Source organism: Pristiophorus japonicus, chromosome 26 (assembly GCF_044704955.1).
Source record: "Pristiophorus japonicus isolate sPriJap1 chromosome 26, sPriJap1.hap1, whole genome shotgun sequence".
Classification (NCBI taxonomy): domain Eukaryota; kingdom Metazoa; phylum Chordata; class Chondrichthyes; family Pristiophoridae; genus Pristiophorus; species Pristiophorus japonicus.
The window spans coordinates 12,902,111-12,915,305 of NC_092002.1; the positions used below are offsets into that span (position 1 = coordinate 12,902,111).

Here is a 13,195-nt window from a genome sequence, read left to right on the forward strand (position 1 = left end):
ATTGAATCACACAATGGTGTAAGCTTTACTCACGTGGCATCACTTCAGGGTCTGCAGATGCTTCCGTGGGTGTCCAGGTGTGCTTCCCCACGAGTGCGAGCACCCGCTCCTCCATGTCAGTGATGTCGCTGGGGACTGGTGGCCCCCCACCCGTTCGCCTCTGCACGGACCTCATCGTCGATAGCTTCTTCTGTAACAGGTGACAGGACGACATGGCATGATATAATTGCTAGGTACTGTCAGAGACTGATAGAACACATAACCGACAGATGTAATCATGCTTATTATGATAATTATCATTCTTTACCTAAAGACGTGCAGCGTGACCGCAGGCTTTGAGTAAAACATTCCCGGTAAAAGTGGAAGACTTCACATCTGCTGATAGTCACTCATGACTGTTACAAATCAAATTATATAAATACATAAGTACATGTAAATAAATGTAATACTTACTCTTGCGGATCCCACAAGGTCGTTCCATTGTTTGCGGCATTGGTTGCCCTCACGCACCTTGTTGGTCGCCGACGAGACCACCTCTGCTATCTCGATCCATATTTTCTGGTAGGCCTTTGGGGTGGGCTTCCCACGCCCTCCCTGTGTCAAATCACCCCAGCGTAACTCAAACTCCCGCAGGAGGAAGGCATTTGCCTCTTCCGAGAACCTCCTTATTCTTTTGCGCCCTCCAATGTGCTCCTCTCCCACCTCACTGTTCTCTCCAGTGTTAGTCTCCACAGCGTGCTGTGATTCCTCCTCCTCTCCCTCCATTATAGGCCAAATTTGGGCAAATATGTGGCTGGTAACAGCTAATTCTTGTTTCCCTATTTGCTGTAAAGCTCTAAAGTCTCCCTCCTTCCTCCCAAAGCAGCCATACCACAGCCACACATGCCTTCAGTCCCTCTCAGCTCCCTCTCTCTCTGTCACCTCTTCTGCGCATGTCCCTTGACCTCCTGAATCATGGGAATCAAGTGATGCCATGCCGTTGCTAAGGACGGCGACACTTTACGGCAGAAGATCAGCGAGATTTAACGCTGCCACCCATTTCATATCGCTCCTGGTAACGCCCAATTTCAAAAATGGGGACTAGGTGCTTTGAGAATGGGCAAGAAGCCGGCGATTTGAAAACTCATTATTACCGCCCATGCCGGAAATAACACCCATTTTTGGGTGATAAGCACAAAAGTGTAAAATCTAGCCCTTGGTCTGTAGCCTTATAGCTAACAGCACTTCATGTGCATATCCAAGCACTTTTTAAATGTGATGAGCGTTTCTGCCTCTCCCTCACTTTCAGGCAGTGAGTTCCAGACCCCGCCACGCTCTGGATGGAAAAAGTTCCCCTCAACTCTCCTTTAGTATTCAGTGTCTCACATAAGGCGCTAGATGCCCATTAGCCCAGCCACAACCATCATTTTACTGTGATTGAAAGGCCGGGGCCATCAGGAGGGCGATGGCTGCGAAGTCAGGTCGCTGATTGCAGTGTGGCAGGCACAGCAGGAGGGGCAAAGGAGCGGCAAGTGTTTGTAGTAGGAAGTGACCGAGGCCCAGGAGAGACAAGGGCCCAGGGGCAGCGCGGCCCAGCCCACACTGTAATATGTGTGCACACTAGGTCTGTGCAGCAGAGCTGGTCTTGATTAATCCTCGCCACTGGACCAAGGCCTCGCTCTATCAAGCCCGTGTGGTGGCTGGTGTGCAACGGCCACCCCACGTTAAAAAAAATCCACCCACAGGCATCTTCCACCCTTTAAGATGTAGTTTGGAATATTAGGTCCTTTATTGAAACACCTGTCAACTCATTCCTTTTTGGTGTGGAAGCAAGTCATCCTTGCTTTGAGGGACTGCCTATGATGATGATGAATTGTTTTTTTTAAACCAAAAATTATTGCTTATGATATTCCTACAAAACCAGCAGATGGGGGTAACTGGTGTAGTGGGTTAGACCTGGGCATTTCACCTTGGACCTGGTTTCAGATCGATGGGACGGCTCCTCTGTCTCTGTATAGGTCCAGAGTTTGTTCTGTCTCAATCCAGTTCCTTGTGGGCATTGCCACACAGTAGATCTTTTTGTTTCTATAATAACTTTGAATAAAACATAGGGAAACGTATAAGCTAAATAGCTGTGAAAGCTCACAGGTTTGGAGAGCTGTTGAATTGTGAGTGGCTTAGCCAGTCACATGATGTTCACAAGACTCAATAAAACCCCAGCCAGTTGGGTTTAGGGGATCCACGATGAGGCATGCGGTTGTGAGCCTGGTGGATGAACTGGTAATGTGTAGTGTGATTGTTAAACCTAGCTTTCGAGCCCATTGAGGGGCGGCGTTTAAGCCCATTGAGGGGCGGCGTTCGCGCCCAGAGAGGGGCGGCGTTTAAGCCCATTGAGGGGCAGCGTTTAAGCCCAGAGAGGGGCGGCGTTTAAGCCCATTGAGGGGCAGCGTTTAAGCCCAGAGAGGGGCGGCGTTCGCGCCCAGAGAGGGGCAGCGCAGTATTTAATATCGGCCGTGTCGTGGCCCAGGAATGGCGCAGCATGTGACATCAGAGGAGTCGTGACTCAGGAGCGGCACAACATTTAACAGCAGCGGGGTTGGGCTCAGGGGAGGAACAACAGAGCTTGGTCTCCAATTGTCTTGGTCAATCCTTGCCACTGGAACAAGACCTAGCTCTGTCAAGCCTGTGTGATGGCTGGTGTGCAACGGTCACCACACATTAAAAAAATCCATGCACAGGCATCTTCCACCCTTTAAGATGTAACTCATTGAAACACCTGTGAGCCCATCTTTTTTTGGTGTGAAGAGCATCATCCGCGTCACGAGAGACTGCCTACTATGTTAAACCTTTGTTAATAAACCAACTAGTTATTAATAGCAATGTGCTGCAAAGAATCCATGAAGCAAATACATTATACTATCCAATTAGTCCCATTTCCCCCGCTCTTTCCCCATAGCCCTGAAAATTTTTCCTTTTCAAGTATATATCCAATTCCTTGGTTAAAATACTATTGGATCTGCTTTCAGGGAATGTACTCCAGAGCATAACAACTTTGTGTAAAAAAAAAAATTCTCATCTCCAATGCTCCCTGTAATCATTTTTGGGCCGTGTAGGGCTTTCAAAATACAGCGCATGCGTGGTTTATGCATTGAAAAGCCATCTGCACGGGTTCTCTGGAGTGCTGCGTGGCCACTCATCTTAAAGGGAACATAAGAAATAGGAGCAGGAATAGGCTTTTGGCCCCTCAAGCCTGCTCCACCATTCAATAAGATCATAGCTGATCTTGGCCTCAACTCCACTTCCCCGCCCGCTCCCCATGACCCTTGACTCCGTTATCTTTTAAAAATCTGTCTATCTCCACCTTAAATATATTCAATGAGCCAGCCTCCACAGCTCTCTGGGGCAGAGAATTCCAAAGATTCATGACCCTCAGAGAAGAAATTCCTCCTCATCTCCGTCTTAAATGGGCGACCCCTTATTCTGAAACCATGCCCCCTAATTCTAGATTCCCCCAGGAGAGAAAACATCCTCTCTGCATCTACCCTGTCAAGCCCCCTCAGAATCTTACACGTTTCAATAAGATCACCTCTCAGTCTTCTAAACTCCAATGAGTATAGGCCCAACCTGCTCAATCTTTCTTCATATGACAACCCCTTCATCTCAGGAATCAACCTAGTGAACCTTCCCTGAACTGCCTCCTGTGCAAATATATCCCTCTTTAAATAAGGAGACCAATACTGTACGCAGTACTCCAGGTGTGGTCTCACCAATGGCCTGTACACTTGTAGCAGGACTTCCCTACTTTTATACTCCATCCCCCCTTGCAATAAAGTCCAACATTCCATTTGCTTTTCTAATTACTTGCTGTACCTGCATGTTAACTCATCTCTGGCTCTTTTGCCAGCTTACCTTCAATCTGTGCCTGCAACAACTTGCATTTAAATAGCATCTTGAACGTAACCACAGTGTCCTCTAGTTACCGACCCTCCTGTCAGTGGAAACAGTTTCTCTTTTTTTTGCTCTATCAAACCCCTTCATAATTCTGAACCCCTCTTTCAAATCTCCCCATAATTCTGAACCCCTCTATCAAATCTCCCCATAATTCTGAACCCCTCTATCAAATCTCCCCATAATTCTGAACCCCTCTATCAAATCTCCCCATAATTCTGAGAAGGACAATCCCAGATTCTTTAGTCTCTCCACACTGCCAATACTCAACTCGTTGCCAAACACAGCATGTACCTTGGCGGATTTGCACCTCTTCAGGGAATTCCCTGGGATGTTAACTGTGAATCGACTTGAAATAATATCTCCGTACATTTCTCTCATGTGCACACTTTTTTAATTGCAAAAATCTGACATGTGCACGAATGGTGTGATGGACCAATGATTTGGGGCGTCAGCCATAAGCCACATCCTAATTTGCAGTAACACCATCCTGGCACCTTGCATAAATGTTTTAACATCAATACTCACTATAAATTAAACACCCCGCTATCTTCTCAGGCTTTTATAAACCACCTCCAATAAACAGCTGTCTATAAAGGAACAGTCAGTCCCATTTCTCCGTGAGCAGATTGCTGATTTTTTTTTGACTGTGGGTTGATGCATCAGTTATTGGTCTTTTCAAGCCTTGTGAGGATAACATGGCATATTCTGAAGTTCTTTTTTGTGAAAAGGATAAATTTTGAGCATCTAATTTGGAGCAGATAGGAACGATTCGGACCAGAGACCGAGGCTGTCACGCTGGAGGTGTAGAGTCTCCGCAGCATCCTGCAAATCCCCTGGGAGGACAGATGCACCAATGTTAGTGTCCTCGCTCAGGCCAACGTCCCCAGCATCGAAGCACTGACCACACTTGACCAGCTCCGTTGGGCAGGCCACATTGTCTACATGCCTGACTCTCAAAACAAACGCTCTACTCAGAACTCCTACACGGCAAACGAACCCCAGGTGAGCAGAGGAAACATTTCAAGGACACCCTCAAAGGCTCCTTGATAAAATGCAACATCCCCACTGACACCTGGGAGTCCCTGGCCAAAGACCGCCCTAAGTGGAGGAAGTGCATCCGGGAGGGCGCTGAGCATCTTGAGTCTCGTTGCCGAGAGCATGCAGAGAACAAGCGCAGGCAGCGGAAGGAGCGTGCGGCAAACCAGTCCCACCCTCCCCTTCCCTCAACCACTGTCTGTCCCACCTGTGACAGAGACTGTAATTCCCGTATTGGACTGTTCAGTCACCTAAGAACTCACTTTTAGAGTGGAAGTATGTCATCCTCGATTGCAAGGGACTGCTTATGATGATGATGTAGAGTGCTCTGGATACTGCGTCTAGTTCGGGTCGCCAAAGCACAGAGGAACATCCAGACCCTGACTGTGGTGGAGAAGGACCACAAAGCTACTGTCAGAGGACAAGGAAAAGTTAGGAAAACTCTTCAGCCCTGAAAGGTGGAAGGTCCTTAAGCATTACACAAGATACTAAAAAAATAGTTTTTAAATTTTTTTTTTAAAAAGCTTCATCTGGACCAATTTTACAAGTTAAATAACAGTTGCAAAAGGTGACATTAGGGCTGACATCAGAAAGCACTTGTGTCATGCAGAGTGATCGCTATCTGGAATGGGCTCCAGGAAGGGAAGTGGGCAGAAACTCGGGGATCGGTCATAAGAACATAAAAACTAAGAGCAGGAGTAGACCATTTGGCCCCTCGAACATGCTCCGCCATTCAATAAGATCATGGCTGATCCCATCCTGGCCTCAACTCCACTTCCCTATCCGCTCCCCATAACCCTTGACTTCCTTATCTTTCAAAAATCTATCTCCAACTTAAATATATTCAATGACCCAGCATCCTCAGCTCTCTGGGGTAGAGAATTCCACAGATTCTCGACCCTCTGAGAGAAGAAATTCCTCCTCATCTCAGTTTTAAATGGGCAACCCCTTATTCTGAGACTATGCCCCTAGTTTTGGAATCCCGCACTAGGGGAAACATCCTCTCTGCATCTACCCTGTCGAGCCCCCTCAGAATCTTATATGTTTCTATAAGATCACCTCTCAGTCTTCTAAACTCCAATGAGTATAGGCTCAGCTGCTCAACCTTTCTTCATATGACAGCTCTTTCATCTCAGGAATCAACATCCTGAACCTTCTCTGAACTGCCTCCAGTGCAAATATATCCCTCCTTAAATAAGGAGACCAAATTTGTACACAGTACTCCAGGTGTGGTCTCACCAACACCCTGTACATTTGTAGCAGGACTTTTATACTCCAACCCCTTGCAATAAAGGCCAACATTCCATTTGCTTTCCTAATTACTTGCTGTACCTGCATGCTAACTTTTTGAGTTTCATGTACAAGCACCCCCAGATCCCTCTGTACCGCAGCACTTTGTAATCTCTCCCCATTTAAATAATACGTTGCTTTTTTATTTTTCCTGCCAAAGTGGATAACCTCACATTTTCTTCCTTCTGCCAAATTTTTGCCCACTCACTTAGCCTATTTATATCCCTTTGCAGATTCTTTGTGTCCTCCTCACAACTTGCTTTCCCACCTTTTTTTGTATCATCAGCAAATTTGGCTACATTACACTCAGTCCCTTCATCCAAGTCATTAATATGGATTGTAAATAGTTGAGGCCTCAGCACTGATCCCTGTGCCACCCCATTAGTTACAGTTTGCCAACCTGAAAATGACCCATTTATCCCGACTCTCTGTTTTCAGTTAGTTCGAGTGGAATTTAGATGCTATGGGAAAGTGGGATTGTGGTTTTTTTTACTTGAATAACATAGATGGGTACAATGGCTTCCTCATTATTGAGTCTAGTCCCAATAGGCATGCTTCACAGGAGTCCCTCCTACCCGAGGTCTTTGAAGCATTTATCCTTTCTCAATAAGCCAACTAGCTGGCATGTATGATAGATGAAGTTACAATATAGATCAGCCAAGATCTAATTGAATGGTCGAACAGGCTTGAGCAGTTGAATGGCCGACTCCTGTTCCGAGCTGAAGAAACATGTTGATAAAGAAACTAGATCAAAAATCAGTCACATACTTGGGTCAGCACTTTATAATGAACGAATAAACTCAATAAAGGCACTACCTTATATAGTACTAAGTCAAACAGCTCAGAATGTCCCTGGCTCAATTCCTGCTGATGATCCGATTCAGGGTGTTTGTAGGGAAGCTACAATTGACCTCAGAACCCCTGGTCTAAGGAAGAGGGGAAAAAATCAGCTCGGATTCCTGACTGCTATCCAATTATCACTGCTGGAAAAGTGTGCGGATGTGAGGCGAGGTCAGAATGATGCCATTCCGTGGTCGAATGCCCTGCTGACACGCATTGTCTGGACTCACTCATCATGAATGGTGACTTGGGCAGGCTTCTGGGTGCCGACCAATTCCTGTGGAACCATACACCTTCCAGAGGCAACATTTTCAGGAGAAAATTGGAACACGAAATTGGGTTGGGAGAGGAGTACCCGCTTGCCACAGAATTTCACTTCATTATGTCTTAATCCTGCACTCAGCTCTAGACACCCTGAGCCATGAATGCTTTCTGATTTGCCATCCAAGTCTCTCACTATTCAGACACTTATTTGGGGCAGTGGGAGTTGAATACACAACATTTTTTTTCCTGAAGGCTTAAGATTACAAATCACCAGGTAACCGTGACATTACGCAGAAGCAAGCCTACAAGAGACAGTGACAACACTTCAAAAAGTAATTAATTGACTGTAAAAAGAACTTGCATTTATATATGAACATAAGACACAAGAATTGGATCAGGAGTAGGCCCATCAAGCCTGCTCCGACATGCAATAAGATCATGGCTGATCTTCAATCTCAACTCTTTATTTTCTGCCCGATCTCCATTATCACTTGATTCCCTTAAGAGTCCAAAAATCTCTCTCAGCCTTGAATATACTCAACGATTCAGCATCCACAGCCCTTTGGGGACGAGAATTCCAAAGATTCACAACCCTCGAGTGAAGAAATTCCTCATCTCAGTCTTAAATGGCCAACCCCTTATCCTGAGACTGTAACCCCTGGTTCTAGACTCTCCAGCCAGGAGAAACAACCTCTCAACATCTACCCTGTCAATCCCCCTCAGAATCCTTTGTTTCAATGAGATCACCTCTCATTCTTCTAAACTACAGAGAGTATAGGCCCAGTCTATTCAATCCCTCATCAGATAACCCTCTTATCCCAGGAGTCAATCTCGTGAACCTTCGTTGCACCACCTTCAAGGCAAGTATATCTTTCCCCAGATAAGACCAAAACAGTGCACAGTACTCCAGATGTGGTTTCACCAAAGCTCTATACAATTGTAGCAAAACGTCCTTACTCGTACTCCAAACCCCCTTGCAATAAAGGCCAACATGCTATTCACCTTCCAAATTGCTTACTGTACATGCATACTAACTCTCTGCATTTCCTGTTCAAGGACACCTACATGGCGCTTTCCACAACTACAGGATGTCCCAAAGCACTTTACAGCCTACTTTTGAAGTGGAACCAATGTAGGAAATGCGGCAGCCAATTTGCGCCCAGCAAGCTCCTACAAACAGTCATTTAGTAATCACCAGATAGCTGTTTTAGTGTCTGTTTTTAGTTGAGGGATAAATGTCGGCCAGAACACCAGGGAGCACTCTTCTTCGAAATAAGGGATCTTTTACATCCACCCGAGAGAGCAGACGGGGCCTCGGCTTAATGTCGCATCCGAAAGGCAGTTCTCTCTCAGCCCTAGACTGACAGCCTGGATTTTCTTTGGCGTGGGACTTGAACTTGCAACCTTCTGACTCAGAGAGGCGGGAGTGCTACTACAGGGCATTCAGACATCCCAAAAACATGAAATGCATGATGTAAATATACTCTTTCTTAATGTGGGAGCAACACAAGCTTTTTACTCCCAACCAGCCCCAATCCAAAATACCCGTGTCTAAGCTTCCCTTTGTAACCCACACCTTTCTAAGGTCCCATTTGGCGCCCATAAACCATTGTGATTGACTTCTAACTGCCCTCTGAAATAGCCAAGCAAGCCAGCCAGTTGTTTCGAAACCGCCACAATAGCAGCATTCAAGAACTTGGTGCGCCAGTCTACTCAATCTCTCATCACACAATCCTCTCATCCCAGGAATTAATCTCGTGAACCTTTGTTGTACCACCTCTAAGGCAAAGCATATCATAGAAAATAGGTGCAGGAGCAGGCCCTTCGAGCCTGCACCACCATTCAATAACATCATGGCTGGTCATGCAACTTCAGTACCCCCTTCCTGTTTTCTCTCCATACCCCTTGATGCCTTTAGCTGCGAGGGCCACATCTAACTCCCTTTTGAATATATCTAACGAACTGGCCCCAACAACTTTCTGTGGCAGAGAATTCCACATGCCCACAACCTCCTCGGGGCAACGCGGGACGGGCAGATAAATGGCGATGCCTGCGTCGCAAGGGTGAACGTTCAGGAAAAAAATGCCTCCCTTACTTTCTCTGCTTGGATTTTTGTTTTAAGATGCAGATTTATTTCTCCCGAAAATTCAAACAAATTATTATTTTTTTTCTCTAAGTGCTTTCTCTCTATTTTCTTTTTAGAGGGGGATTGGGATTAAATTGTGACTGGCCGCTTCACTGCAGCTCGTCTAGCAGGTGCTCCAGCTTCTCCCGCTTGGTGCCCGAGAACTCGCCCATCTTGGTGGAGCGCTTGTAGAAGTGGAAGGTGGGCATGCAGGTGATGCCGGCCGTGCGGGCCAGCGGCTCGGCGTCGTCCACGTCTACCTCGACGAACACCACGTTGGCCAGCTGCTCGGACAGGTTGTAGAAGTGGGGCCGGATTATGCGGCAGTTGCCGCACCACTCGGCCGAGTACATGATCACCACCAGCTTCTCGGTCTGGCCCAACAGGCTCTGCAACTGCTTGGCGTCCTCCACGTGTTTCACCACCATGGCTGCTTCTGGCCCGCTGCCCCCGCCCACCAATGTGGGGTCCCGCCCCGTTCCCCATAGTGACGGGGGCGGGGCGCGTCAGCCCTCTCCAGCTCCCATTGGCTGATTCTCATTGAGGTCGCTACTTTTTTGTTGTTGCGCCCTCGGGTGGGGGAAAAGAGAGCAGGAAGGCGTCGATTGGCTGGAATGCCTCTCACAAAGTGAGCTCCAAGAAAATGTGGCAGGCAATTTGGCGCACAGCAAGATCCCATCTCAATGATCCAACTCATCATAGGCAGTCCCTCGGAATCGAGCAAGACTTGCTTCCACTGCCAACGTGAGTTCTTTGATGGCTGAACAGTCCGATACGAGAGCCACTGACCCTGTGACAAGGTGGGACAGACCTTCGTCGAGGGAAGGGGTCGGTGGAGCTGGTTTGCCACGCGCTCCTTCCGCTACCTGCGCTTGACCTCTTCATGCTCTCGGCGTTGACACTCCTTTGGATGCTAACGGTAGCATAGTTTGGGATCTGGAATATTAGGTCCTTCATTGAAACAGCTGTGAATTCATCCCTTTTTGGCGTGGAAGCAAGTCATCCTCGAAACGAGGGACCGCCTATGATGATGACTGGACTAGTAATCCATTGGCCTGGACTAATGATCTGCAGAGGTGACTTCCCCCACCACGGCAGTGAGCCCCCTTGCAGGGGGCATTGGTTTAAAGTGCACAATTAAATTAGTTGAACTGGTGATGTGAAGTGTGATTGTTAAACCTTTGCTAATACTGATACAACTACAGTGAGAGTGAACCCAGGACCCTGTGAGGAGAATGTAATTTCTAGTAATTAAATAAATGTGGAATTTTTAAAAATCCAGTGTCAGTAATGGTCACCATGGAACTTTCGGATTATTGTAAAAAAACTGGTTCGCTAATGTCCTTTTAGGGAAGGGCATCTGGTCCTTATCCGGTCTGGCCTCTGTGTGACTCCAGACCCAATGTGGTTTACTCTTAACTGCCCTCTGAACTGGCCCAGCGAGCCACTCAGTTATAACAAAGTGCTACGAACAATAATAAGAACAAAACCAGACAGACCACCCGGCAACGCCCACATCCCATGAACGAATAAAAAAAAAACTTGTATTTACATAGTGCCTTTACAGAGGGATTTGAAAACAAGGATGAGATTTTTTAAATCAAGGCGTGGCTTAACTGGGAACCAATGTAGGTCAGCAAGCTCAGGGGCGATGGGTGAACGGGACTTGGTGCAAGTTAGGACACGGGCAGCCGAGTTTTGGATGACCTTATGTATACGGAGGTTGGAATAGTCACGTCTAAAGGTAACAAAGGCATGGATAAGGGTTTCAGCAGCGGATGAGCTGAGGAGGGTGACTTTGGACCTATGGTTCCCAAAGCTGTCGACTACTGGCAGATTTCTCACCTCATGTCTGTTGTAGACTAATTGAAGATAGAGCACACGGTGTCCACCAATATGCTTGTGGCCTTTCGCGAGAGATGGGTGCCGGAGGGACTGGAGTGTATCATCACCCCCGGCAACCAAATTTTAATTTGACCGTTTAAAGATTAAAGTTTCATTTGTTTAAATTGTCGGTTTTAGTGCCCCTTTAATAAGGAGGCATTTGATTTACATTTGATTTATAGGTGCAACTAAAATAGTTGTAGACTAATTGATAGAGACTGATTGCTGTGAATAGACAACTCCATTATCGTATCATGTGACTACCAGGATGGTAGAGGGTGAATTAGATGGACCTTGGTTGTTTTTTGTCTAGCAATTCCTATGTTCCCTGTCTGCCCTTTAGACCCCATGGCACTATTTGAAGAACAGAGGAGGTCTCCCCGCTGTCCTGGATAATATTTATCCCTCAACCAACATCACTAAAACAGGTGATCTGGTCATTGCTGTTTGTGGGACCTTACGGTGCACAAATTGACTGCTGTCTTCGGTCTCTGTCATTGGTCCCCGCCACAAACTCCTTTCCCTAGCCACTGACTCCATCCTTCTCTCTGTCTGAGACCTTGGTGTCGTATTTGACACAGTGATGTGGTTGCACATATAACCGCACGATCACCAAGACCGCCTCCATAGCATCGCCCGTCTCCGTCCCCTGCCTCAGCTCATCTGCTGCTGAAATCCTCATCCATGCCTTGTTACCTCGAGACTTGACTATTCCAATGCTCTCCTGGCTGGCCTCTCATCTTCTACCCTACATAAACTCTAGCTCATCCAGAACTCTGCTGCCCTTACCCTAACTCGCACCAAGTCCTGTTCACCCATCACCCCCTGTGCTCGCTGACCTACATTTGGCTGCTGGTCCGGCAATGATTCGATTTCAAAATTCTCATCCTTGTCTTCAAATCCCACCATGGCCTCGCAAGGCCAGCACAAGGTTAGTCAATGAACTTGCACATGGATTATTTGAGACCCATGTCTTAGTATTCACTGCCATAACCGAGTACCGACCAGGATTAACCCCTTCATGACCTTCCTTCCTCTGCCACATTCCAGGACCATGGGAGCCTTCTCCACTTTGCTTGATTGTCCATGCTTTTCTCCCCTCGACTGTAACCATTCACACATCCCCTGGATGTACATTTTATTTCTCTCGATCACCTTCTTTTGCTTTGTACTATCATTACTTCTGCCATTTAATAATTTGCTTCCCTCCACCCAATCACAGACCTCTTATCTTTTGTTCTCCCTGCCCCCCACCCGCCCTCCTCTTTCCCTGGCTTGCTCCCTGATTACAAGCTGTTCATCTGTAACAGCTTCTAGTTCTGATGAAAAGTTATTAACCTGAAATGTTAACTCTACGATCCTCTCTCCACAGAGGTTGGATGTGTTTCCGGCATTATCTGTTTTTTATTTTTAACCTTGCTCGTGTCTACGGCTCTATTCCACTGTGCAGAGCATTTGCTCACTGAGCTACTGGGATGCTCAGATTAAAATATGATCAATAGGTCTTTTTACACTGCAGCAACTCGCCAAGGCTTCTTCGGCAGCACCTTCCAAACCCCCTAGAAGGACAAGGGCAGCAGGCGCACGGGAACAACACCACCTCCACGTTCTCCACCAAGTCACACACCATCCTGACTTGGAAATATATCGGCCGTTCCTTCATCGTCACTGGATCAAAACCCTAGAACTCCCCTAACCGCACTGTGGGAGCACCTTCACCACACGGACTGCAGCGGTTCAAGAAGGTGGCTCACCACCATCTTCTCAAGGGCAACTAGGGATGGGCAATAAATGCCGGCCTTGCCAGCGAAGCCCACATCCCAGGAA

At 47.0% G+C, this 13,195-nt stretch overlaps 1 pseudogene; it reads right to left on the bottom strand.

Annotated features, from left to right (window-relative positions):
• Nucleotides 1–9,468: 9,468 nt before the first annotated feature.
• On the bottom strand, nucleotides 9,469–9,930 carry LOC139239198 (thioredoxin pseudogene; annotated as a pseudogene).
• Nucleotides 9,931–13,195: the final 3,265 nt, after the last annotated feature.